The 27,978-nt window shown below is 40.6% G+C and overlaps 2 protein-coding genes across 2 annotated transcripts in view; one reads left to right on the top strand and one right to left on the bottom strand.

Annotated features, from left to right (window-relative positions):
* Window positions 1–18,932, top strand: part of LOC126759248 (luc7-like protein 3) — a 144,273-nt gene extending 125,341 nt beyond the window's left edge. The window contains exon 5 of the transcript XR_007666991.1: window positions 18,921–18,932. The gene's annotated coding sequence lies outside the window, so the exon portion shown is untranslated. The remainder of the gene's footprint in view (window positions 1–18,920) is intronic.
* The window catches only part of LOC126759245 (uncharacterized), a 162,912-nt gene that overhangs the window by 12,264 nt on the left and 122,670 nt on the right, over window positions 1–27,978 (bottom strand). The window contains exon 9 of the mRNA XM_050473966.1: window positions 3,891–4,509. The gene's annotated coding sequence lies outside the window, so the exon portion shown is untranslated. The remainder of the gene's footprint in view (window positions 1–3,890; window positions 4,510–27,978) is intronic.

Here is a 27,978-nt window from a genome sequence, read left to right as displayed (position 1 = left end):
GCTGAAACGTCTATATACATTACTGCCGCCTCCAAGGGAAATAAATGAATTCCGTTATTGCATTTGTGGTGTCGCACGCTCATTTCAATGCAAATCTCTACAAGTTACGGCGAAAAATACATGCAAAAAACCGTGGGTGCGTACGTAGATATGAATAAATCATTTGTAGTTCCAATTTTGTTTATCTACAGTTTCAAGGTGAAAGTATAATAACTTGTTTAGTTTCTGGGAATCTGTGGGAAAATGTGTCGCAAATTGCTTCTGTGGAAAGCAGTTGGTTCTTAGTCGTAAAATCCGGTTTATAGTTATTATTACATTCGCTGAAATGTAATTTGGATTTTATTCCACGCTGACAGCGTATCATGTATGCTCAAGAGTTTCGTCGAAGAAAGTATGAGCTTGCAACTAATATCTCTGGCAGTGGATACACGAGCTGAGTATGCTGCAGTTGTTTCGTCTTTTCGCTTTTTGGCGTCAATTTGAGATATCAAGTGCAGCCAGGTTTCTCCGTCTGATCTCTCCAACGAAGTGGTGGTCATCCTCTATATCTGCTTCCACCGGCGAGTACATGACGCTTCAGTTTTCAGGTTGTGGGGTTCGTCCACCTTTTTGTGGATTGGGCAGAGCGCACTTACAGGGTTCGTTTGGAAAGTAATAGTACTGATTTACAGAGATGTACAGAGACGTTTGATATGTTCAAGATCAGGCCAGGCCGGGAAGAGGTCTCTGATAAAGACCGGAAGAATGAGCAAATCCAAAGTAAAAATGATGCTCATTGTCGTTTTTGATATCAATGGCATCGCCAACCATAAATTTGTTCCTCCTGGACCAACCGTCAACACCAAGTTTTACGTGGAAGTCCTCAAGAGGCTCAAACAAAGGAACAATCGGGCCCGACAAGACATCGCAGATGAATGGAAGTTGCACCATGAGAACGCCCCAGCTCACACCATCTACCTAACCAAGGCCGGCATCCCAACACTTCCGCAGCCGCCCCGGACTTTTCTTGTTTCCTTGCCTGAAAAGGCCGATGAAAGGCAAGGATTTTGAGACGACTGAGGGGATCCAAGTAGCGTACACCTCGGCTCTCAAGGCTACTCCGGAGAATTCCTTACGTGACGCCTACAATACTTGGAAATCGCGCTGGCAGCGACTATTTCAATAATTTTTTTTAAATCGACTCAGTCCTATTACTTTCCGGACAAACCCTGTAGGTTCCAATCGTCGGGCATGAAGAAGCTGATGCTTGCACTTTGTCAGTTCTTCGCCACCGTATATAAATTGCTCGGCCGGTAATTATTCGTCTCCTGCCCCTTCCTTGTTCTTAAGGCGCGTAATTGGTATTCGAACCTCATCATACGCGATCAAGCTTAAAATAAATGCGATGTAAATGCGAATCTATTGAAATGAAGAGACCCCAGTTGTGGACTGAACAAGATCCAATGACTTTGCGAAAGTTAAGTTTTACCTATATATACTTTTAAAAGAGTTCTTAACAGCTGCCACTTGGCGCAACCACTTTAGAAATCTTCCATAAATCCATCCGTTCTTTACACGAAGCTTTGAAGTTTAAGAATCCACACCAAAACACACTTAAATTTATCCAAGGATTAGAAAAGTCTACAAGTAGTTCTAACTAAGCGGCATAAACTTAGCAAATAACTATTCCAAGCCGTTCGAATAAACCAATTGTTTCCAAACCCAAGACTTCGCGTGGAGTTCAGCGACCTAAGTGCTGCTTTTCGATAAGTTGTCTAATAAAAATTTATTCTTTAAGCAATTCCGCCCGGTAAAACCAGTATTTGCATGACTATATACCAAAGCTGTATCTTATTTTAATTCATTATTTCAAAATCTAGTGGAATCAATGCAAGCGCGATTAAACTTTTACGTTATTAAAATCTGTTTGCATACCTCAAGGCTTAATAACACTTAGCATTCATACCGAGGACCAATTGCTATTGCTTTTCCATAGACGGTGCTGAAGTACTAGCACCATATCACGTAGCGAGCGGAGTCTTTTTCAATACGTATCATACCAACTCCACATCTCTCTGTCGCGCTGGAAGGATATGCATGAGACTTTGCGCATAGTGTGTAGAGAACACATTAGTTTCTAATGCGCTATCAATTTATTTTATTACAAACACACATCCACACAAACATACACTCATTCAAGCACGTGCGCTCATTTGCTTACTATCGAGTAGCTGAGGCTATTATACGCTTCATCTATTCACACTAAACAAAAAGCATTAAACATTTCTTATGGCTTTGCTTAATTTTCAATTATTTTCAAGCATCGCATAAAAGAGAAAATGTGTGAGATTAAAGTGGCGGTGAGCGGTGGTGAAGAGTCTCAAAGTGTGGCAGCAGCTGCGAAAGTGTAAGTGAAAGTGAAGATGCAGATAAAGACAGTGTTTCGCATGAATTTGTTAATCTGTTTGTGTGCGACTTTAATTACAACAATAATCCGATAGGAAATTTCAACGAAAAGCGGAAGACTTAACACCACTTTCCGCTGCTGCGAATTCAATTGAACGAACGCGTACTTGGAACGCGCTTTAGTTGACCCCGATGACAATAGCTGGCATACTATCAACAAACAGTGCTTAAAGCCGTTAAATTAACAACAACAGTAGCTGAGAAATCAGTCCCCACGGCCGTCGAGTCCCGAGTCCATATAATCGAAACGGATTCGAATTTTTTTCGAGCTAAGGTCTTCCAACTTAGCAGCCTCTTTTAATATTATGTGGGAAATTTTATCTACCGTTACAACAACCAATAGCTGAGGTATTCCTCGTTTTCCCCGCAAAAGCAAATTTCATAATCCCGGATGCATTCTTAAATGCTGAGAGTTGGTCTTACAACTCAAGCTGCTGTTATATGTATGTATATTCAAATATGCGCTGCACTCAAATATTGCCCCTCGTCTATCCATCGCCCACTTCACACAATTTGCACATCGTTATTCAGGCTGTAGCATCTGACACAAACCATAATCCGCAGTGTTGTTTACACCCATAGTTAAGTAAATAGCGCGGCGGGCGTGTCAGCAACTTGGTTGCCGGCTTTTGTTGTCCGACAGGTGACAATTTTGCATTTCTACGGTGGCGGCAGTCTTAACAACAACACCACTCTTTAAATGGCTCGGCTTACCAAAATGTATACCATCTTTGCATCGCCACACACCATCAAATTTCACTCACATCTCTCACACCATTGCCTTATCATCATCATCAACGCTTGCCTGTTGTGGCCTATCGCTCCAGCCGCCCACGCCATTGCTGACGCGCTCAACCGCTTAGTTGGCGAATATGTCCTTTGCTCCTATGCCACCAAAGCCGGGTAATTTATTATTGTTATTGCAGGCATGGAATATTTTTTATGTCTTCGCTTAACCCTTTTTCGTATGCACACACCCCGTTAGCGGTGCAGCCACCAACGCCAGCACGGAAAAAAGCGTCTGCGTATGTGTGCACAGGTGCTTTTGCCACTTTGGCTGCATCCTTCCTGTTGCCATAAGTCAAACAAGTGTTTCCTGTGTGTGGCGCGCGAATTTTTCACAACCGGCACTTTTTTACATTGTTCCTTTCATTTTATTTTTATTTACTATTTATGCTTCGCGCTCCGCCCATAAACATGCGCATATAAATATATTTGTGTTGTTTCGTATTTCCACACGCTGTTTTGGTTTTCGTCTTTTATTTCAATTCAGCTTTCCTTACACTGCCCCGCCACCCTTTTTCAACACTCACACTTCATACGCAACCTCCTCTCAATTGTATTGTTGTCCCGCGCTTATAACAAAATAAATAAACAAATAAATATGGTCGCCGCCGATAACAAAAGCGCGAATATAAATAACTGTGACTGCCAACAATTCTTACCTTGCATTATTTACTGTCTCAGCGCGTCTGCCAGCAGCGCATTCTTATTTGTTTGCACATTCCTTATGTTAAATGCCTTCCGACTTCTGTCAGCCACTTAAGCTGCCGCCACCGAGTGTCCACTTTCGCGGCAAGTCACTTGCTGCATGGATTTTCACTGCTTTCCACTCTTCACTTCACTACACACACATACACATTTTACACTTTTCACATTGCAAAAGACATATTTTCACATGTTCACACTTTCCACTTGCATTTTGCAAACACTCTGCTCTAACACATGATTTACGGATTATTGCCTTTTATTTATTTTACTTTATTATTTATACTAAATCGCACTTTGCACTGCACTACACACACATTTTTCACTCAATTGCACGCACTTTTGCACTTTTTATTTTTAACTTTGCTTTTATTTACACTAAATCACAATTTCGTATTTAATTACGCGCACTTTATTTTTATTTGATCAGCACTATTTGTTTACATGTCTTCTTCTTGCTGCTGAGCTCGGTCAGCACATATTATACAGCGTGTAGAGTGCGCTCGGTGTGATAGCTGTGTAGACAATTGAATCACCACGCATGATCGCCATTCAAGGCTGCGGGAGGCGATTAGTCTTTAAAGAAACGAAACAAAAAATGAAAGTTATATATAAAAATATATTTTTGATGAAAATGCAAATATAATTGAATTGAATATGCAGTAATAAAAATAAAAGCTGAATAATAATGTCAACTTTGAAAGTTATACAAGAAACTAGAAAATATAAACATTTTTAGAAAGGGTTGCCATCAATTTTCGTCTCGGGAAAACCATTTAACTAACTTTTGCAATGACAGATATCAACACTTTTGAAAATGTAATTTAATTTTATTTTTAATATGAAGTAACATAACAGAAAGTAAGAGCACTTATGTTTCGTTATTATAAGTGGCAACTATACATACATATAGGTATGCAGTGAAAATACTCAAATCAAATATGTGATTAATTTGCAAAAAAAAAAAATGTATACTATACATATAAACGATAATGACAAGTTGAGTCGATTTAGCCATGTCCGGCTGGTTGTCCATATGCAATCGGTCTGAAATTTCCCTTACGACCTTTTCTCACTAAGCAGCTGCCCATTTGTCGGAACCGTCGATTTCGGACCATTATAGCTTCTAGCTGCCATGCAAATTCAAAGATCGGAATCAAATGCTTGTGTGGAAAACTTTTTTGTTTGATAAGACATCTGGCATCGAAATTTGGCATAAATTATTGCCCAACACATTGCAAAAATATTCTAACATATTGTTCAGGTCGGCCCACTTGAGCATATAGCTGTCATGCAAACGGACCAATCAAAATAAAGACAAAAGCCTTTTTATACTTTTATTTGGTTTGAAAAAAATGTTACACGAAAATAATCATTAGATTAGTTAAATTTTGAAAAAAAAAATAAATAAAACTAATTAGCCAATACAAATCTTGGGCTTTTGCGATTGCGCAAGTACCGATAGTGATCCAGCGTTGGCCAAGCTTCCGCGAGGCCCACCTATCCAGTAGTAGAACAAAAGAGGATGCAGGAGCAGCGACTCGCTCCTATTCTACCGAAAATGATTCTAGGGTGCCTTTCCTTGCTAGCTCATCAGCTACCAGTCTTATCACTAAGCCACTCGATGCTAATGATAGGGAGGTTAGACACTTTTCGACCAACCCTGAACGCACTGTGAGTTCAAGGATAGTATCGCTGCTCTGCTATCTGAGTGATTAGTCACTTCTCTAAAAGAGGACGCACTCCGGAGCAGGAAATCCGCTGCAACCTTGATGGCTGAAACCTCACCCTGGAAGATACTGCAATAGTCAGGAAGTCTGAAACTGGAGTTGATAGAGAGCTCCCGACAGTAAACCCCTCCACTAACCTTCCCCCAAGCTATGACCAATCCGTAACTAAGCTCCCTGCCCCTCTCCTCCAACAGCTTCTTCCCACCCATAGCTTCATCGTCGGTATATGGGTAGAGAAGGATCTGCCAGAGTTCGATATGGCGATTCCATGATCCAGATGATCCGGAACGCAATCAAAGTGTGTGAGGATATCCGAGTGTTCAGATACGTGTTCTTTTAAGAATTCAGATTCTCTGAGTCTAATAGCCACCTTCACGGCCATGCACCTTGCGGCAATGTCCACGGGCATTATGTACAAAATTGCGTTAAATGTCATAGTTCAACATGCAGTGAATATAGCAATGCCATGTTGCCCTGACACATGTATAAATAAATACATTAAGTTTTAAGCATGCACAGCATGAACAGATAGGTTCGACAATTTTAATGAGAACCTTTTTATAAAAAATTACATATGCACAACTTCAAAAATTGTAAAAAAAAATTAAAATAATTTTAAAAATTATTGCTATTATTATTTTGTACGTACGTTTAAGCCAGTTAGTGGTTTCCAGGGTAGTTTCCTATAAAATTTTCTTTTGAAACTTTCGTTTCGCAACCATTATTTGAAGTATGATGAAAAGCAGCGGCAAACAAAGCCGCGAAACTCAAGACGAGCGAACTTGTAGTTGAAAAGGAGACAAAACAAGTTTTTGGTGCAATTTTATTTTCATTTATTAGCACTTGGCGGCAACATTTGCATAAGTGTAGCGAAAAATAAATCAAAAGTAGTAACAAGCAATGAAAATCATAACACAAATGAATGCAATATGAAAATAAAAAATAGTCCAAAAATGAAGAATAGCGCTCGCAAATGAGAAAGGTTACTAAAGGTAACGCACACACACGTGCGCACTTGCTCATGCATTGTGTTGCATACCGTAAGGCGCCAAAGCTTGCCACCAGCAATCGTGTGCCGCTTGCATTCTTGTCTTTGCAGCGTTTTGTTTTTGGCTTTTTTTTGGCAACAACCACCAACATTTATGAGCATTTCGGGCGCTTAATAAATGAGGGTGTGGCGTAGTAAGCAGCAATGTGAGAAACAGCAAGAAATTACCAGAGCAAAATCTTGCGTACTTTTGCATGCCGTAAATAGTGTTGCAAAACTTTATTTGCAACACAGGCAGCTGCAAGTAAGTGCTACAAAAGGTGCGAGAAATGTTTTTACAAGCGCCGCAGGGAGTAACACCTTACATATGCTTGCCTACATTTAGGCGCCAAGAAATATTTTCAAAACACGTGCGCCACTAGTTAACAGCTATATATAAATTGCAGGAATTTGGTCTAACCCAGCGAGTTAAGTGCTTTAAGTTATCGCCGAAGCGTCGGTTTCCTTAGCGAAGCTCAAAGGTTTAAGCTTGACAGTTAAACAAGCTTTAATGTAGGAATTTCAGTAAACTACAGCCAAAAAATAAGTGAAGTAAGCGCCAGTGGATGTAATATTTTCCAAGGTTTGCTCAGTAACAAGCGGTGTCATACAAGTGGAACGGTATATGCCAAACTAGAGACGGTTTCAAATTGGTGATTTAGTTTCAGATATATACAGAGTTTGTCCGGAAATTAATAGGACTGCCTTTCTTCCGCCGCGACTGTACTTCGGAGCGTGCGCGCACCGACTGGATTCTACCGTTCCTAGCTAACAAACGAGCAGCTGGACAGTTGTTTCCGAGCACCTGGAGAGTCAGGACAAACATTTCATGCGTGCTTTTGCAGCGTTCGTTAGAGCAGAGGTGGAATAACGTAATCACAGATTGACGAGCCATGGATCTTTGAGTATGACCCTGAGACAAAGGGGCAATCTTCCGAATGGCACACGCCGGCGTCTGCTCACCTAAAAATGGAAGAATAAGCAAATTCAAAGTGAAAACGATGCTCAATGTCTTTTCTGACATCAAAGGCATTGTCCACCATGAATTTGTTCCTTTTGTACAAACCGTCAACGCCAATTTTTACATGGAAATCTCTAAGAGACTCAAACGAAGTGTCAATCGGGTCCGACAAGGCATCACAGCACCACGAGAACGCCTCGGCTCACACCGCTTTTCTTGTGAACAGATACTTAATCAAGGCCGGCATACCAACGCTTCCGCAGCCGCCCTACAGCCCCCGGACCGATGAAAGGCAAGCATTTTGAGACGACAGAGAGGATCCAAGCAGCATGCACCACGGCACTTAAGGCTATTCCGGAAAATGCCTTTCGTGACGCTAAATCGACGGAGAAGGAGCCTATTTTGAAAGTTTTTAAGGAATCGTAACGATTGGTTCAACAATTTTTTTTAAATCGACTCGGTCCTTTTACTTTCCGGACAAACCGCCTGCTAGCTAGAGAAAAAGATAGTCTTTCGGTCTTTTCAAAGTTAAATTTATGCAATTATCACTAAATAATAACTATTTCTTCTTATTTTGCTAGCAAAATTTCGATACTCAGCAAAACTCATGCCGCACATTTGTGTTGCTTTTGTATGCTACAAATTAGCAAACTTCATGCCTCTCAACCGCTTAAATGAGTGCTACAAAAGTGAGAAAATTTCACTCTCCTTCAAAGCGCTCTGCTTATCACAAAGTAATAAGCGCATCAAATAACATTTAAAAAGCGCAGACGCAGCAAAAAGCAACTTCATTACATTTCCACGCGCGCCGCGGGTCATTTGCCAGTGTGAAAATAATATGGCATTAAAGGCAAAAAAGCAAAAGTTCTAAAAACACGCCACACATATTAAAAAGCAAATTAAAGAAATGAAAAGTAATAACAAAAATTGCAGCATATAATTGAGCTTTATGCGCCGTTGGCTATTAGCCGCGCGCCACATTTAGTTATCAACGCCCGCCAGCAGACCGCGGCGCAGATGTGAGCTTTGCGGTAGCAAGACAGGCAGTGAAGGTGGCCACACCTGTGCGCTTGTGGCGGCCAGCAGTTGCAACAACACTCGACTGACGCGGCTTGTTGTGCGGGCGGAAACAGCTGACGCCTGGCAACCAGCAACAAGCGCGCTGAGCACTTGCTGACCAGGCAACTAATGAGCGGCAGGTGTGTGTGTGTGTGTTGGCTTTGAGCGAAAAAAGTGCGAATGATAACACGAACTTTGCGCGGAGCGCGAAGTTCACTGAATCAAGTAAGTGTGTTCGCAAGGTTTTTGTGCAGCATATTTGCAGCGTGGCAACTGCGAAGTTTTGATTAAAACTCATTTAAGCTATTTGCGCTCACCCTCGCACCGCCGCACCCCCCGCTGCACTTCATTTGCAACTCGTCGCACGCGTGTATATTTTTTCTTTTCATTTCGCGCATTTTTTTTTTAATTTTTTCTGCCTTTCATTTCGTTTTATCACACGGGCAGTTCGTTTTCTATATTCTATTTGCCATTTCCCATTCCATTCGCACTTTCCATTTACATTTCGCTGCTCTTCATTTGCACTTAATGATGATTTTTTATGCACTCGTAAATGCGCGCATCTCATCTAGTTTGTATTTAACGGCGGCCCGTGAATAAGCGTTGCCGCCACTTGCACGCCGTTTCAGTTGTCGACCGCCTCCTGCCCTCGACAGGCGCCGTTCGTGCATACTTTTCACTAATGAATCCGATTAGCTGGCGTATTTGAGTGGTCGCCTGCTGATTGACTGACTGCCTAACTGCTTGGCTGCGTTTACTTTGGGGCAGAAGACACTAATTTAAAAAAAAAAATCATTTAAATGCCAAGTGAGTGGCAACATTAAAATTCGAATGATGGAGGTGCGAAGATTGCGCAGGTAAATCAACTTAAACAGTCTTACGAGCGTCGGTTAGTATCTTACCCAAACACTTGGCGGCGACAATAAAGTGCGTAATTGTTAGCTACTCGTAAATTCTTTGAAATATTTTCAAATCACTCGGGAATTACTCCTTTAATTATGCGCAGAGTGCGCGAGTTGCGTACAGAATACCGATAAGTGTATTACATAATATTCATAGTTAGGTTAGGTTGAAAGGTCGATTCGATCATCATACGGACCTCACTTGGACAAAATCGGCTAGTCCGTTGAGATACCTAAAAACTCCTTAATACTGGACCATAAGACCCTTACAGATCGACAAAGCGTTTTGAGGCAATCTCAAATTTTGAGGTGGCGAACATCACTCTTGTAGAATCCTCGGAGGTGTTTTAGCAACCGAATCCCAGAGCATACTAAAATTCTGGAGGGAACAGTTCTCCAACCTGCTGAATGGCAGTGAAAGCATAACACCAAGAGAAGGTGAACTCAATTCCCTAATCGATACCTATGGAGCAGACGTTCTATTGCCATTCGAATAGCAATTACCCGTCTGAAGAACAACAACGCGGCGGAGGCCGTTAAAAGTTTCGAGTTTTCGAGAGAAAGGCTAGGCCATGTCGTGCGTATGGACCAGCTCTGAAAGTATTCGACGCAATACCCGTTCGGGGAAGCAGAAGAGGAAGGCCTTCACTCCGTTGGAAAGACCAGATGGAGAAGGACCTGGTTTTGGCGCCACTTTGCGAAAAGACGAAACGACAGCCGCGCTGTTGTTAACCCGGCTATAATCGCACAAGCGGTGTTTGCGCCAGTAAAGAAGAAGAAGAATATCAGTTTCGGTAAGATTAACGAGTTGTTTCAGCCTCCACATTGCTAAGGCTGGAGAATGAAGGAGAAAGTGTCTGGATATTTCCACCGCACCCTCCTTTATACAGCTTTGAAAACTGGCGTCCGAAAAGATTTTAAACCTTACCGCATGAATGTTTCTTGGTTAGTATCCAGTATGAACTCCTACGATTGAGGCAAAATGAACTTTGCTCAGGGCAAATAGTTCAGTATATCTCTTGCTATCTTGTCTAAGCCATAAGGATCTCGAAAGAAGAAAGCAAGGATCCGTAGATCTCTAGACCAGAAGAATCTGGCAGTCGCACAAGAGCTTGTCGTCGATCCAGTGCTAGAGTGCAAGACGCCAATGGAGATCCAACTCGGTTCCATTCCGATGTCTGAGCAAGGAGGCATCCTCTGGCTAGGTCATCGGCTTTGAAGTTGCCAGCGATTCCGCTGTGACAAGGCATCCAAACAAATCTGATGCTGAAGTACCTTAATGCAATTTCTATAGAGGACAGACGCTCCTTGACTAGCTTTGAGCCCATAGCAAGCAAGTTCGACGCTAGTGTTGTCGCTTTGCTGTTGGACGAGAATGTTGAACTACCTTAAAGAAGTCATACTTCGAAGCTTCTGCCCGAAAAACACTATTGTGGATCAGCAGCCTAAAGCTATGACAGACGGAGAGCTCCTTACAGAAGACGAAGAGAAAAAATACTACGAATATCTATATTAGGTGTTTAATATTTAACTATTTCGTTCGCCATTAATAATGAGCTGAAGTTCTTAAACAGTTTATGGAAAAATATACAGAAATATCACTAATTACAGTTTTATTCGCACTCTATATTCTTCATAAGGTTCATATTTACGAAATTATAAGCAGACTCATTCAGAGAGATATATATTCACTCTGAAACAGAAGCAGATACAGTCCTTGAGCACGCTAATAGTGACCTCAAAGTAAGTCAAGGAATACATGACCTCATTGACAGGAACTCAAGTTACTTCCAGTTCGACTTTTCTGGGAATCACCATACTGGAAAGCCGACGAGTCGGTGTTCCTCTATTCCCTTCCATTCTTGAGTTGTATATATGAGTGTTTCTTGAGATTTTGCGGACGCAGTTTGTCAAAGTTGCGTGGAGAGAGCTGATGTGGAAGCATCTAGAATTTTCTCCTCCACTGTCCAGCTTTCGCCAGATTAAGGTTATAACAACTTTGTTCTCATACCTTCTAAAAACCAGGTGAACTGGCTGGAGTCAGTCGCCTCAATAAATTTGTGGCGGGCTCAAAGCGTTTTCCCGATATACTTAGAAGTTCTAGGCAGCACATCGGATAGGCGTCATTAGCTGCCTAAGTGGTACTAATTTAGGAAAATGCTTTCCTCGACGATCCACCACGTTCTCAGTTTTGATATGAAGGAAATTTAAGCCCATAGATAAGTCCATGGAAAATTAGTTTCAAGGATACACTTAGCTCAAGAGACTAACAGGAACGCTTAAGTGAATTTTATATAATCCCCACTATATGCAAAGCTCTCTAGCTTCCGTGGCTTCTACGAATATGACCTTGGCTTGTTTTGTGAATTAATTGCTAAAAACTTTTTCTTGCCTCCAAAAAATTTACCGAACTTGCCATTACAGTGTTCGATAGCCCGAGTGCCTTAACCTTGACGCGCATAACTGTTTCCAAAGTCTTTCAAAAATGCGACAGACCAAAGCGGCGACGTCTGCAAAAGTAGAAGCCAAACAAAAAGCGTGTTCAATAACTCTGTGACAGAGAAAAAAGAATGAAAACAATAAGCCAAGCGCAAAAGGCACACAAACAGAAATCTCGCTTGGACCAAGTGATGATTTGCACTTGGGGGGGAGTGGGAGCGCACTACAGCTTACACACACTGATAATAGTTACATGTACGATTTATCAATTTTGGCTGACAGCACGATGAACGAAGGCCGCAGTGCGGCAGCAGAGGTGGGAATGAGGAAAGAGCGTGGAAAGAGAGACATACAAACAGGAAAAGCGTCCGCTGTTGGTGTAATTGAGCGCTGGAGCCCCTGCTGAGCGCTACAATCAAAGCAATGCTCGAGCGTGGTAGAAGTTGAGGGCGGTATTGGCTCATATTGTTTACTGTTTTGCTACGATTTAGTTGTTGTTGCCGAGTTTGTGGGACACGTAACTGCTGTCAGCTGTCACATCGAAAATATCCAAACTAATTTATTTGCAATGCAAAAGGCACAACTGAAGGCAGCCGAAGTGGGTGGCGCGAGCACGGCGCACTGAAGAGAGCAATGGAAATTGGAAATTAGCATAAGAAGCAGTTAGCCACATAAGTGCAAGTGTGTGCGGCGAAAAGCTGCTGAGTGCTGACTGGGTGCTCATAAATGTTCTACACAAAGCTTGTTGTTCCATGCAGGTCTTTGCGGGCCGGCGCTGCTTCGGGTTGGCCGAAGCCGAAAAAGGAGCAACGCCCTGCGTCTAAGCTTGCAGTGTACCTAGCGAGTCCGCCTTCCCAACGACCAAAAACTTCTTGTATAAAATTACCAAATTGCATATAAATGAAGCAAGAAACCGTGTTTGTGGGCGAGCGGTGCACAAAAGTCGGTGCTGAGCTGGTGAGCTGGCACGACATTTCCTCGAGCGACACACAAGAAAATTGAATTTATTAACAAACAAATGCGAAACAAACTGAAACAAATCGAAATGGAAATCGGAATAATGGCGTGTACAATGACAGCCGGAGCTGAAAACATGAACTTTTCAGCTAGAAGGAGACGCAATGAGCGCTGCTGAGTGGAGACGAGACATCAGCACCGAGTTGCAAGGGCAGCGCTTTGACTGTGCGCAAATCTATGCTGATCGGTGTATGCTTGTGCTGCGGTAATTGAAGACTTCACATAAAGTAGAAAAGTTTCATTTTACAACAACAAAAAGTTATGCGATATTACGAAGGCACAATACCACTGGAAAAACTGCTCAATAAAAAGTGAAAAACAACTTTTCTGCAAAAAATAGCCTTTGTAAAAAGTTTGTGCACACAAAATTGCCAGAAACGTCTGATGGAAGAGACAATAAGCAACACAAGCTTCATTAGGCAGCAGGTGACGGAAGTAATGCCAAGAGTTAAATGTCTAAATATAAACACAGAAAGTCATGGCCGGTGTAGCAGCAGCTAATGGCGCACACAGCTTTTCATGTATTAACTGAAAAAGTGCATATAAGCCCTGTAGGAAAAAATTGGAAAAAAAAAAAATCAAAGCTGAGGCTTTAGTACAGCCAATATACAATACAATAACAGAAAATAATAACAAAAAATAAATTTTAGTCCGCTATAAAATAATTAGTCGACTCAAGGACGGTATGTATTTTACTTTGTAGAAATGAGTCTAAACGAAAAATCATTTCAAAGATGGCTATGGCAATTAGATTTAAAGCAATAGGAAGGCAAAGAAAGGTTAGGACGGCGAAAAGATTGAGTCCCAAAAGAGCTATTGGTAGTCGAAAAAGCTTTTTCGTATTTTGTCAATAGATGTCGTTGCAGTCTTATATCTCCAGTGCTACCTATCACATTGTGTCACCCCATATAGTGTTGGAAACTTTATTTAACAAAAAACAAATAAAATTCGGGGAAGTTAAAAAAAGTTACAGCTGTTCAAAAATGAGTGAAAAAACCGCTATACGTACCGTGAGCGCCAACTAAAGACACAAGAAGAGAAGCTTCTGGTTCAAAAGCATTGGTATAAACTTGGTGGTAAGTCTTGAACCACGCAAACCTTTATTTCCATTCAGTACATAACACCACTTTATAAACCAACAGACACTTAGCGAACGAGCTGGTGTGTCTAAAAACAGCCTCAAATGGGATTGAGCATTCCCCAAAGGTGGTGTAGGAAAATGCGTTTTTCTTAATGTAGCACACCGCAGTGGAATTACCACGTGCCACACGTCTACTTGGTGTAATATGCACGAGTACTCGCTTTCGTTGCTAGTAATGTGGCTGATAGGCGCTAGAAATTTATTATAAAACGTGCAGCTTATGACATTGCAGGATTTTTAAATTAGGCACTGGTTTACATCGATTACATATGTATGTTAGCAGAGAATGCAAAAGCAAAGTGGCAGCGCACGCGCTTGAATGTAAAATTAGAGCGTGGCCTTGAACTTCTACTTTCATTTTAAATTAAAAAAATAATAATTTTGACAAAAAGAAATTGCAAGTGTATATATTCGTAATCTCTTCGCCCACGAATTATTAGACTGACTTACTAACGTATGCCTTTCATTTGAATTTGGGTTTTGATCAATGATGAGTGAAAATAATAAAGAAATTCGAAATTTGAATTTCGCATAAAAAAGGGAATAATGCAACGCAAACCACCAATGAAATTTCTGAAGTTTACGGAGACGATGCTGTATCAGTTAGTGTGGCACAGCAACGGTTCGTTCGCTTTCGCTTTGGAAATTTCGATGTGAAAGATGCATCTCGCTCTGGTCGACCTATTGTTGAAAAAGTTGAAGAAATTATGGTAAAGATTGACCAGGACCGTCACATAAGCAGCTATGACATCGCTAAGGAACTTAACATTCATAATCAAACGGGTTTGAACCATTTAAAAAAAGGCAGGCTACAAAAAGATGGTCGATGTTTGGGTACCACATGAATTGTCTGTGAAAAATTGAATGGACCGAATTAACATCTGCGATTCTTTGCTGAAAGGTAATGAAATCGAACCATTTCTGAAGCGAATGGCAACAGGAGAGTGGAAAAAGTGGATCAAATACAACAATAATATGCGAAAAAGATCATGGTCCAAGCGTCATTAAGCTCAAAAAATGGTCGCAAAGCCAGGATTGACGCCTCGAAAGGCTATGCTGAGTGTTTGGTTGGATTGGACAAGAATCATCCTCTATGACCTGCTCCAACCTGGTCAAACGATTGATTCTACATTTTACTGTCAACAACTGATGACATTGAAGCAAGCAATCGGCAAGCAGCCAGAACCGATCAATAGAAAGGGCTTCGTCTTTCATCAAGGCAAAGCTAGACCACACACAACTTTGATCACTCGGCAAAACCGGGGGGAATTTGGCTGGGAAGTTTTGATGCTTCCAACATATAGTCCTGAACATACACCATCGGACTGTCATTTGTTTCGGTCAATGCAGGACTCCGTTAATATAGTAAAGTTAGCTTCAAGAGAAGTCTGTGAAAATTACTTGTCGAAGTTTTTCGCCGAGAAACCAGAAAAGTTTTACACTGATGGAATAATGTCTCTAGCGGAAAAATGGCAAAAAGTGATCAACCAAAATGGTACATATTTGCATATTTGATTCATTAAAATTCATTATAAGCATAAAAAATAAGTTGAAGTTTGATTAGAAATACGAAAACACTTTTTTCGAATACCCTATATACATATATCCTTGATAATGTCTCCGACGTTTTCTCCAGGGTGTTACAAACTTAGTAGCAAATTTAACAAACCCTATTCAGGTTATAAAAATAGATTTGTGCGTTTTAGATCGTTGTTCGATAGATAGCTTCGTTTCAATTTCAAAACCTTTGACACACCCTGTATTGGCGCTGGCACAGTTTTGCCTTCATGCATAAAAATGTCAAAATAAATGACCGTGTAGTTGTAAGTGTGCAAGTATGTATTCACAGATTTTCGTGCATATTAAAACATAAAGCACGCCTAGACGCAGCTTACTGCATACACATATGCGTAGCCATCTCACACACGCACACACACAAACTTGCAACCCATACATGCATTTAAATAAATTCATATATTGCTGTATTGGCTGCACAATGTATTTCGGTGTTTGTCCGTCTGTCTGTGGGCTGGTGTGCTCAACATTTCCATTGGCGGTAAATTGAAAATTACTCATACGCCATGTAGTGCCAGTGAGAAAATTAAGTTTTCGGCATGATTGAATATGCGATTGCGTCGATGAGGTGTGAATGTGTGCATATGCATGAATCGATGCCTATCTCCATACAAATAGAGCACTCGCCGCGCGCGCGTGTGTGTGTGTGCCATTAATGAAAACTGTACGCCCATATTTATGCATGTGTATGGGTGTATGTCGCATTGGCGGACATGCGTTTGGGCGTTTGTGACGTGTCACTTGACTAGCCTGACTGCTATTTGGACAATGAGTGCAATACCCGGGTGTACCTTTGAATGCGAACGAGCACGCAGGCGAGGCAATTTCGAGTGCTAACGAAAACACGTAAGCACTTGTGTGTGTGTGTGTGTATGTGTAAATAAATAGACATATGCACATATGTATGTAACTAAGTGGCCAGGCGAGTGTAAACACATAAGCGTGCATGTGTGTGTGTGTGTGTGTACGCGTTGAATGAACCATTTCCATTCGTCGGCGGACGTAGAAAACAAAGTTATGAATATTTTGCTGAGGCAACAGCTGAATTGAACTCGTTTGTACGAAAGTAAGTTATATTCGATTTGCCCGGCAATTCACAGCAAATTCATATGCGCCACACACACACTCACGCACATGTGCAAAGTGATTGAATGTCATAAAATGGAGCAGCGAGGCTTTTAGGTGTGCTTTGTGGGCCGTGCGGGCAGCAGCAGCGCGGAGATGAATGACATTTTGACCAAAGCAAAAAAGGCCGGCGCAACGCTTTAGTTTTTTTCTTCTTTTTTTTGTTTTTTTTTTGTTTTTGTTCTTTGTCGCTTCATATGCTGGCCACACATCATTTATGTTGGCACTTGTGGCCGAGCAAATATGATTTGTATGCATATTTTGGGCTTCGATGGCATAGATAGATAAGCCGAGTTGAATGCAGACACAAGTGTGCGTGAGTGCGTGTGTGAGTTGGTGTTGTTGTTGGTGTATGCGTGTCAGTGTGTGCATTTGGCGTTGAAGTTGATATTCTAGTGCTATGTGGTGTGCTGGCAAAGTTATTGTGTGTACACAGCAATAAGTGGCGCCTGTGCATATGCAACCTTTTCCACATGAACGCACAAATTTCTCTACTCTGGCCTTTTTTGCATATTTCCTCTACGTATTTAATTGATTGATTCCTATGAGGGATTTATTATTATTACTACTACGGACCCTCCGCCGTTATTGCCTCAATTACGCTTGTGTGCGATTCAAAGTAATTTACCGTTAGCTCAGGAAGGATTATTTTATTGGGCACAACGCTCAATCGATTGCGTTAAATTTGCTGTATAATTCAGTTGCTCATAATTGGCAATATGAACGGTAAATATGCTTACATTACAACACGTACACATATGCATATAACGGCGTGTGTGTGTGTGTTAGGCTGGAATATGATTACACCACGCTTGTGCTGCAGGAATATTATACTGAATACAAAGCTTGGCAGCTCACAGAGAAGCGTGAAACGTTTGCGCATGGAAGTGGATTTGATGAAATGCAATGATAATTTCGGCTTTTGGGCGGAAAGTAAATAATTCAGTTAAGTGGTATAATAGAGAATGCCGTTGATGTAAAAGCTTTTGGGCTTATTTATATAATATGGCTCAAATGATTTATAAAACAACAACAACACGATAACACCCCTTGCACTGAAACCAGAATATCCTTCACAGTTGCATGTCTTACAGCCATAAAAGGGTATAAAAAATAACATTGTGTTGATTTTGATCGATCAGTTTGTATGGCGCTTATGTGGTGTAGTGACCAGATCTGCAGAATATATTCAGGGATTACAGCAATGACTGAAAAAATAATTTATGTCGAATTTCGTGAAAATATCTCGACAAATAAAAAGTGTTTCATGCAAGCACTTGATTCCGATCGTTCAGTTTGCATTGTAGCTATATATTATAGTGGTCCGATCTGAACAATTTGCTCGGAACTTGTACCGATGCTTTAGAAAATAATTTGTGCCAAATTTCGTGAAGATATCTCATAAAATGAAAAAGTGAAACACAAGCATTTGATTTTCATCCATTAGTTTGTATGGCAACTATACGCTATAGCGATCATATCTGTAGAATATATTCAGCGTATGCAGCAATGACTGAAAAAATAACTTATTCCAAATTTCGTAATGATATCTTGTCAAATAGAAAACTGTTTCATACAAGCGCTTGATTTCGATCGTTCAGTTTGTATGACATCTACATCTTATAGTGGTTCGATTTCAGCGAGTCTGACACATATGCAGCTTTTGGGGGAGAAAAGGATGTATGAAAATTTTCAGAACGATATCTCAAAAACTGAAGCACTATAATAAAATATTTTCACCAGTAACATTAGAAAAAAATTTTCGACTGGATTTTAAGAAATTGCACATTTTTACAACTAAGTTTCAAATATTTGCCTTCAGTAGATACATTCCCTTTAACTTCTTGCTTTCATAGCCTAATAATAACTTCGATACCGCAGAGCAGCAATTGGTAATCTTGGCTAAAAAAACTTATCTCTGCGTAAGCTGTCCACAGCGTCGCTCGGCTCAGCTTTCGACAAAGCCATGAATAATTCATGCGCTCATCCTCATAAAAGCAACTCCAAAAAGAAACCCGCCTTCGCTCATGCTCAGCACTTCTTCAGCGCTTGGGTGTGGACCACCGCCAACTAAATAAATACACCGAATGGGTTCGCTGCGCAAATTTGCATAAAATTTTAATTTTGTTTGCTAATTTTATTGTTTTGCCACAAATGTTATTCGCCTGTCAACTCTAATGCGTTCATATGGCAAATAGAGCGAGCACACACACGCACACGAACACAAGCTAGAGGAGGTGGGAGGTCATAAAATCAGCGTTTAAATGTGTTTTTGTTAATATAACTAACCTTTTATGGCAGCTGCCGGCGATGGCCGAAAAAAAATGACTCGAACGTAGAGTGTAGCGGTTTGAAGAAGCAAAAACGAGGTAAGAACCGAAAGTCAAAAGAAAATACGGACAAGTTTTGTGCGGAAAAGCAACGTTGTTGTTTTTGCTGTAGGTGCATGTGTGTTTGGAGTTGTAAGCAGAGCAGAGCGTGTAAGGCAGTAATCTGAAAATAAAGCAGATGTGGCCTATATACGACTACCATACCACAGTGCGCACATATAGGCTTGTGTAAATGATGTGTGTGGGTGTGCGTGTGCGTGCGTAGACTTATACAATCGCATGCATGTCCTTGCTAGCATATCCGTAGTGTCCATTCTGTCCGAACTGTCGGAACTCTTCAATCAGTGCCTAATCAAATGAAATCGAATTTGTTGCACAGCAGCACAGTGGGCCGAAAGTGAACAAATAGCGCGATAAAAGTTGGATGTGACCTTGAAAGCGTCAAAAAGTGCGGTAAGAGTGATGGTTCAATGCGAATTTCACTATATTTTTATAAACCAAGGTTCGATATTCGAGACTACTTTTACAAAGCTATTCCAGAAATATATTTGGGTAACAAATAGGTAACTATATAAGTGGCAGAGTGTTGATAAAATTTTGAGATTAACGCTACTATAATAAATATTTTAAGATTTTGTCAGCCCCGAGTTCCAATTGGGACTGTTTCGGATTCGATTCGAATATAAAAATTGTATTACGATTAATAGGTAGACTTATACTCGAGAGGTCAAGTTGGAAAAATAAAATACGCTTTCGTACAAAAAGCTATTAAGAACAAAAAATATCCAGGCCCTTCAAAAGGTTCCTTTTTGTTCTTTAAAAGGTCAGAAGTCTGTTATATTCTGAGTAAATTTAACGAATTCTTCATCTATGGTAAAGCAGAACTGATTCAAGCTCTTCCTACACCCTATTGTATTGTTGAGATTTGAGTAGCTGGCGGATAGCAAAGATCGGAACCATATCATATCCAAGAACATCCAAAGCGAAAGCGGAGCATGCAATTTTGTCAGCACAGCAACTCTCTCTAACCTAAGCTGTGCTTCCTTCCATTACTTTGGCGCTTCTCACGATATTAAGATCGTTGAAGTCCACATAAAGTGATCCGATAACATTCTGAAGCTCAGCAGTAGCCGCAGTGGTCCAACCAGCAAATTTTTCCCGCTTCGATAGCACCCTGACGGCTAACAAAAACTAATATTTGCCACTCATTCCGTCGCCACCGAGGCACAGTGTCACTTAATTCACTCTAGTGTCCACTTACAAAATCGTTCATTTCGAGCATCCTTTGTACACAACTTCAGAACTTCAGTCGCTGCGAACGCATGTTCTCCACTTTTTATTGCCACTGTTATGCCATGTGCTCACTTCCGGGTGCGCCCTCCTTGTCCGCTGTTCGTTGTCCAACGAGCCATTGAGGCATGTAGGCGTTGAATTGAAAATTTCGTGCTCTCTTGGCATGGACGTATGTATGTATCCTTTTTGCTGCGCCTGTAGTTTTTGTTGGTATTATCGCATTTATTGGCAATGAGACAACCGTTGCCTGTTGTACTTCCAGGCCAACCAATCAATGATGCGGTGTATGTGACTAGCGATTGTTATTACTGCTGTTGTTGTTATTGTTGTTGCTATGGCCGTTATTCTAGCCGTAGCTGCGCATTCAAGGCGTGGTACGTAGTCCAGGAGTGGCCGTATATGTTGTCCTATTGTTTTTCGAGGCTATTTTCATTGTCGCAATGCCATTGTGTGTTATCTATTTGAAGTGGTTGTTGGTGTTGGTATTATTGTTGCAGTTATTGTCTCAGTCACCACCAATATTGTTTTCTGTCTCCCCATTGTTGTTGCTGTTATTACAGCAATGCCATTAGACATTTTGATCGACTCCGTTACGCTAGTCAAGGACTTGCTTGGACTCGCTCGAGCTGCAGCCGGAGCCGCTCGAACTTCTTGCACCTTTATCCGGTTTGTACTTTCTCAGCACGTTTGCACACATCTCTTGCAAGCTATTTGCTGCGTTCTCATCGCTTTCCTTTTTCCCATTTTGCCAGAGTTGCGCTTTATCTCTTTTATTTTGATTTTGATTTCCTTTCATTCGAATTGTACAGATTTTTTCATCGCCTCCGCTTCCTCCTTTGTCAATAGCGTAATTTCGTAATCTATTGGCGCAAGCTACGCTTCGCAGTTCACTGCATCGTATTGCGTGCTTGGATAACCATTATTGGTTATTTCTCGTTACCTCCATTTCAGATTACTTCCTTTCGAGTTTTGTTTGGTTTTATTGTGCGCCTTTGTTGTCTACGCATTGAATTAGCAGTTGACCGAGTTGGTTCGATAAGGTACGATAACGAGCAGGTAGTCGAAGTTGTGGCCGGTAGGACGACGCGCCGCAAAGAAATAGAATTCGGGATCGTGTTTGGAGACATCGGTTACTCGATGCAAATCGAAGTCACTGATTACAGACTTTGTGAGCTTAAACAATCGAGAACTGTTTAGGGGAACACGCTCTAGGCGGATCGAAGGCTCAAGGTTCAAATTACGGGCTTTCTAAGCTGAAACAGTCGGAACGGTCGGATGTGGCCCAAAGTCAATGGATTTTGAGAACAGTTTAGGAAAACACGCTCAGTGTGAATCGAAGGCTAATCAGTCGGATTGACAAATGTGGATCTCAATTTCATGCTGAGGTGCTTTCTCTTCGGTTTAAGATCAGAAGATGAAGATTCTTGAAATATTTCTAATATCATTGTTAGGAGTTAGCCGAACCTCCACGACAACAGAACTCAGCCGATTCTGATCAACCCTGAAAGTTGAGTTCGACGTCAAGAAAATTATTAGATCTGCAATTCCTACAAGCTTTTCGCAGAAATCGCTTACTTTTTGTGTCTAAAGATAACAAGCATTGAATTCCGATTGACACAAGTTTTTATTCCTCTCTGACTTCCACTAGTCCGACCAACAACAAGAATGCCTATTAAATCACAGTAACCGGCGGCTTTAAGTGCCTTGGAAATCACGCGACAAAAATTGCAGCGACTAAGCTGCAGCTGAAACAGAGCAGTTTCAGCCAGCGAAAAAAGCCACAACAACAGCAATAAAGCTTTACAATTCAAACTACAAAATGAGCCACCAATGACGCAGAAAGCGACAAAAAATAGCTGAAATGTAAACTTGAAGACGTGAAGAGGAGGAAAAAGCGCACAACAACAACAACAACGACGAACGCACTGTGGGAAATAGCAAAACTGCAAGTGTAAAATCGAGAAATTGCCTGAAAACTGAGTGTCGCCAGTCGCCGTCGTCTGCTGTCGCTGCACTTCGCTCTGCCCCTGGTTACAACTGCGCAGTGACGTGATGTGGAGTTGTTGTTGTTTGCTTAGATTACTTTTTTTTCTCTCTAACCGTTGTGTTTTTGTTTATTCTGTTATTTGTGCTTTTTCTTTTTGGTATTCCCTTCGTGCCTTCGTGCTGTCAGTGGCTATTATTGGTTTGCCCATTGATCCAAAGCATTCGAATTGATTCGTGTAGCCATATTGGATTATTCTCGCAATTACACTTTTCCACAAAATTCTTCGGATTTGCTTTTTTCAATAGCATTTCCTCTTTTATTTGGTTTTCTCGCACTGGATTTTTTGTTTGCCGTTACCGTTAAACTCAGTTTTCTCTACACGCGTTCGCGAGCTTTATTACAGCACTCAGCAATTTGGAGAGGCGCACGCTGCTCTTCCACGATACTCAGCGACTCAATTTCATACTCGTTATACGCTTGGTTGAATTGGATTTTATATTAAATTACGATGATAGTGCTCAAGCGAGAAAGTTACAATTTTAAATTGAAGAAGGATATCGAAATATTTGTGATAAATTGAAAAAGATGCGCGAGCTCAAAAAAAGAGTGGAGCAGAGAATCTCAATTTTGGAAAAAGCACCTTGAATAGCAAAAAAACAGCGCTCAAACTTTGAAGACTACCGAGAACAGTTACAATTGAAACCAACTCCTGAGCTAGGAACCCACAATGAAAGACAGTTTAAGTAGAATGCAAGTGATTTTTGAAAAAAAAAAAAAATCACATAACTTTTTAATTCTCCGAAGATGGCTACGTAGAAGTGCAAAGCGCAGTTAAAAATTATAAAAATTGTAATTATGTACTTGCATACTTTTAGGCGTAAACACAATGCAACGGGTGTTGTTGCCTCAAACTATGAACTTTGTGTATTGCAAAGTCAATATCAATACCGAACAACTAATCTAAAGCAACAAATAACATTTCCGTAGCCATAACTGTTATTTTGAAACTAGCGCCTAAAGCTATACTATGAAAAGCTGATTTCATTTCAATTAAGGTGCATCATAGGTAAACAGTGGTAATGCGCCTAAACTAACGCACATAGCTGCTTTACATAGCTCAGCATACATATTCAGCCGAATTTCGGAGTGAGTGGCTAGTTAGTTTATCTGCCATTCTTTACACACGCCACAGCCCGATCTGAATTTTTCCTGAACACCATTAACTCATCAATCAAGCGCCTCTCGATATTTACGATTTTCGACAGCAAAATGTTGCGCATACATTTAGGCGCATAATGTACTAACAATACACACATAAACGTGCATGTTTGGATAGCATGTGGTACAAGCGTGGTATCAAGCAAAAATGCTGTGCAGTTGAATGCTTGGTTATCACCTCTGCTTGCTCATTTTGTTCGAGTTTTTTGCTGGCATTTTTCAGATTTTCTTCTTTTTTTTCAAATGCCGAATTGGGATCAAATATTGGAAGTTACCTGCAGAATTTACATGGCATGTGCAATGGCTTTTAAGCGTATGTTTGTGTATGAGTGCGGTGCAAGAGCATAACGAAGAAAACAGCAATTGCATACTTGAACGCTTCGCAAGCAGTTGGCGCATTCACAGAAGCCCAATTGGACTGGTGAGAAGTTTCCTAGAAGTCTAAAGTGGTCAAAAAACGTAAAGCAAAGAAAAATGAATAATAAAGCGGCGTGTAACAAAAACCCTACTGAAGTGTAGATAGGCAAAGATACGGCGAAATTGAACAAGAACAGAGGGAACATGTAGTGAACACATAGTCTACGAACATTGTGAGGAAAAAGCCTAATTACAAGTGCGAGATTGTATAATGAGGAAGTGTTCATGAAAATTTAACGAGGATTTGACTAGATTAAGGCGAAATCAGTAACAGGTCTAAACTCTCGATAGTTTTTCATGCTTTGCTTCTTGAAAGATTTTGCGAAAATTTTAATATGGAAAATTTTTCATTACTTCATTGCAGTTCAGCCAATGAAAAGTGTAGAGAGCAACGCATTTTCGCCTTAGATTAGGAGCTCTTTACGAGCATAAGTTCGTGTAGCACAACAACCGTTCGCTCTCTTCCGTTCTGGAAATTTCGATATGAAAGATGCACCTCGCTCTGGCCAACCTATCGTGGAAAAAGTTGATGAAATTATCGAAAAGATTGAACCGGACAGCAAGCGGAAAGCAGCTATGACATCGCTAAGGAACTTAACATTCATCATCATTGGGTACCACATGAATTGTCTGTGAAAAATTTAATGGACCGAATTAACAACTGCGATTCTTTGCAGTAACCAAATGAAATCGAATCATTTCTGAATCGAATGATAACGGGAGACGAAAAGTGGATTAAATACGACAATAATGTGCGAAAAAGATCATGGTCCAAGCGTGGTGAAGCTCAACAAATGGTATGCTGAGTGTTAGGTGGAATTGGAAAGAAATCATCCACTATGAGCTGCTCCAGCCTTGTTGAACAATTGATTCTACATTTTACCGCCAGAAACTAATGAGATTGAAGCAAGCAAACGAAAAACGGCTAGAACTGCTCAACAGACCACACACATCTTTGATCACTCAGCAAAAACTGTGGGAACTTGGCTGGAAAGTTGATTAGATATAGCTACCATACAAACTGAACGATCGCAATAAAGGTATTTTGAGGAAAACTTTCTCATTTGAAGATGTATCTTCAAGAAATTTGGATTGAGCTTGTCTAAGTCAGTTATGCAATCTCCGTAGAAACTCTTCCGATCAGTGATCTGATGATAGCTATATTGTGAGCTAAGCTTTCTTATTTGACGAGTTATCTTCACGAAATTTGGCAATAATCATTGTTTAAAGCAATTATGCAATCTCTATAGAAACTGTTCAGATCGGATCACTATATCATATAGTCGGCATATAAATTGAACGATCAGAATCAAGGTCTTTTAAGGAAATTTTCGTTGTAAAGGTTATGCGCTGCAATCGAAGTTGGCGATTTTTCTTGTTTTTTTTATCTTTCCGGAAAAAGTGCAAATTAAATTAAAAATTTTCTATTTAATTTCGAATTTATTTGGCATAATATTTTTGAAATTAATACTATTTAAATTTGCTTAGCAGGTTATTAAATTAACGAGAATTGTCGAGTAGAGCTATTAGAAATTTCCGAAATTTAATTTGTGAGCGAAACTGCCAAGCATTGTGCGCAGCTCATTCATTATGCAAACAAGAAAATAAAATAAAAAAATTATTTACAGTTTTAAAATTCCAATTTTTTTAAATTTAAAATTTAAACGCGTTCATTGCTTGCAAATTTGTGGAAATGCGTGGATTTTCAGCTTGGTTACGCCGGTTTTAAAAAATGTATGAGCATTTACTAAAATTTTCAACAACAAAAACAAAATTGAAAATTATAATTATAGAGTTCAATTGAAATGCCGTGCATATTTTACAATGTGTGCACACACGCACACACATATGCGCAAGCACGCTTTAACAACGAAAGGTTTGCGATTTAAGCGAGAATTGTTGCAATTTTGCTAAAAATCACACGCGCTATTGCGGAATGTGTGTTTATTTAAGTGTGTGTGTGTAAGTAATTATATGCGTGTGTGTGTGTGATAATGCTAAAAGCGCAGACAGTTGGACAAACTTGTTGAAGGCAACCAAAATTAAAAGTAGACGCAAGTCAGCAGCGATAAATGTGGCTGATGCGTGGCTGAAGGATAAGGATAAACAACAAAAGCTGAAGGAATTTGTTAGAAGCAGCAGTGGCGTGCTGCAAAATAAAAATGAAATCGAACAAGCGTAACCAAGTTGTTTGCTTGGCACTCAAACGATCGGCAAAACCGCTGAGGCGCGCCAAGCAGCAAGGCAGATGAAGTGCGGATGGGCTTGCGGTTAAGTAGGAAATGTGAAAAATGAAAATAAAGCAAGAAAATGTGTACCGAGGCACAGCAAGTATCGCTACCTATATTTAAACAAAAGTAAACATCAACATTTGCGCATGCGAAACCATATGTGGACTTAGGCCTAAGACTTCAAACACAGTTCGACAGTCAGTTGAGCAATGAGTTGGAAAGCCTCGCGCTCACTTAGACACATACTTTGGAAGCGAATTACCTTACGAGGCGCACAACAAGTTAATAAAATATATATAAGAAACATATATGTGCATATGCGCGCTTGTGTTGTTGCTGTGTGCGTGCTGCGCCGCGTGTATAATGAGACGTGAAGGCGAGCGCACATAATGAAATTATGTCAAGTGCGTATTTTTGCCATCAACGGGTTTATGGTGAATGCTTGTGGCACAACCGCAACCGCAAGCAATGAAAACAGCTAACACAACAACAACAAAATCAACGTTAACAACAAACAAAAAGGCAATAATAATAATAATACGAGCGTTGACAGCGAAGAAACGCAGCCATGCGCTGGCTGCGGAGAGTGAGACATCAAAATTAATGCGCGCAGTCAAGAGTGTGCAGCAACACCAACAAAAAACAGGCATCAAGGTAGTGCGCTACACTGATACACTCACGTATAGGTAAGCGCGTGCGTGTGGGTGTCTTTTGTGACAATCTCCGCCGCTGAGCTGTCGTGTGACACATCCGTGGCGTGCCACATGTCGCATGCCACATGCCACTACCAAATATGAACGCAACAGCAAGGCGCGTGTCGCGCTGTATGAGTTCATTTACATAAACAAACCGCGTCGATCTCTTATTTTCTTATTTTATTTCATTAATAACACGGCATTATTATTGTTTTTGCTCGCATATATATGTATGTATATATCTATACTAGAATTCAATACACACATGTTTACATATAAACAAAGTCATGTTAATATCGCCACCGCAAATGTCTGTGTGCGGGGTCTACCGAAGGCGCTGCTATAAATAAATATAAATATACATTAGGGTGGGTCAAAAAAAGCGAATATTCTTTTCCGCTTGGTCCTCAGAAAAATAGGTCCTTAGACACCTCTAAGAAAGGATCTTCTAGTATGAGCTCTTAATAGTAACGGTAAGGTTCTTCACCGTACATTTTTACCGTACTATTTTTTTCTTATTACCAGAAAGAAAAGACCCCAGGCTAGGCGTCACTGCGAGCATGGTACCATACTCGACCTGTTAATGAAGAGCAGATTGAACCAATGGATCAATGATTGACACTTCCTACGGAAAAAACTACATATTCACTGACGGTTCAAAGGGTAACAAAGGTACAGGTACAGAACCGGGTATCTTCTGTAGTAATCCATACGCAGAAGGCAGCTTCTAGCTAAATGATTACAAATCAGTCTTTCATGCAGAAACTATGGGCATAACAGAAGGTGTGTAATGGGCTTTTGCTCAAATTAGTCCATAAACATTGACCCTAGAGAAATACCTCAGTTCGTGGAACACAGGCACAATCGAGCATACCACAAAGATAGTTTGCGGTAGTAT

Source organism: Bactrocera neohumeralis, chromosome 5 (genome assembly GCF_024586455.1).
Source record: "Bactrocera neohumeralis isolate Rockhampton chromosome 5, APGP_CSIRO_Bneo_wtdbg2-racon-allhic-juicebox.fasta_v2, whole genome shotgun sequence".
NCBI lineage: Eukaryota > Metazoa > Arthropoda > Insecta > Diptera > Tephritidae > Bactrocera > Bactrocera neohumeralis.
Note: the sequence above shows the minus strand (reverse complement) of the source record. Positions and strands in the feature narration are given on the sequence as shown.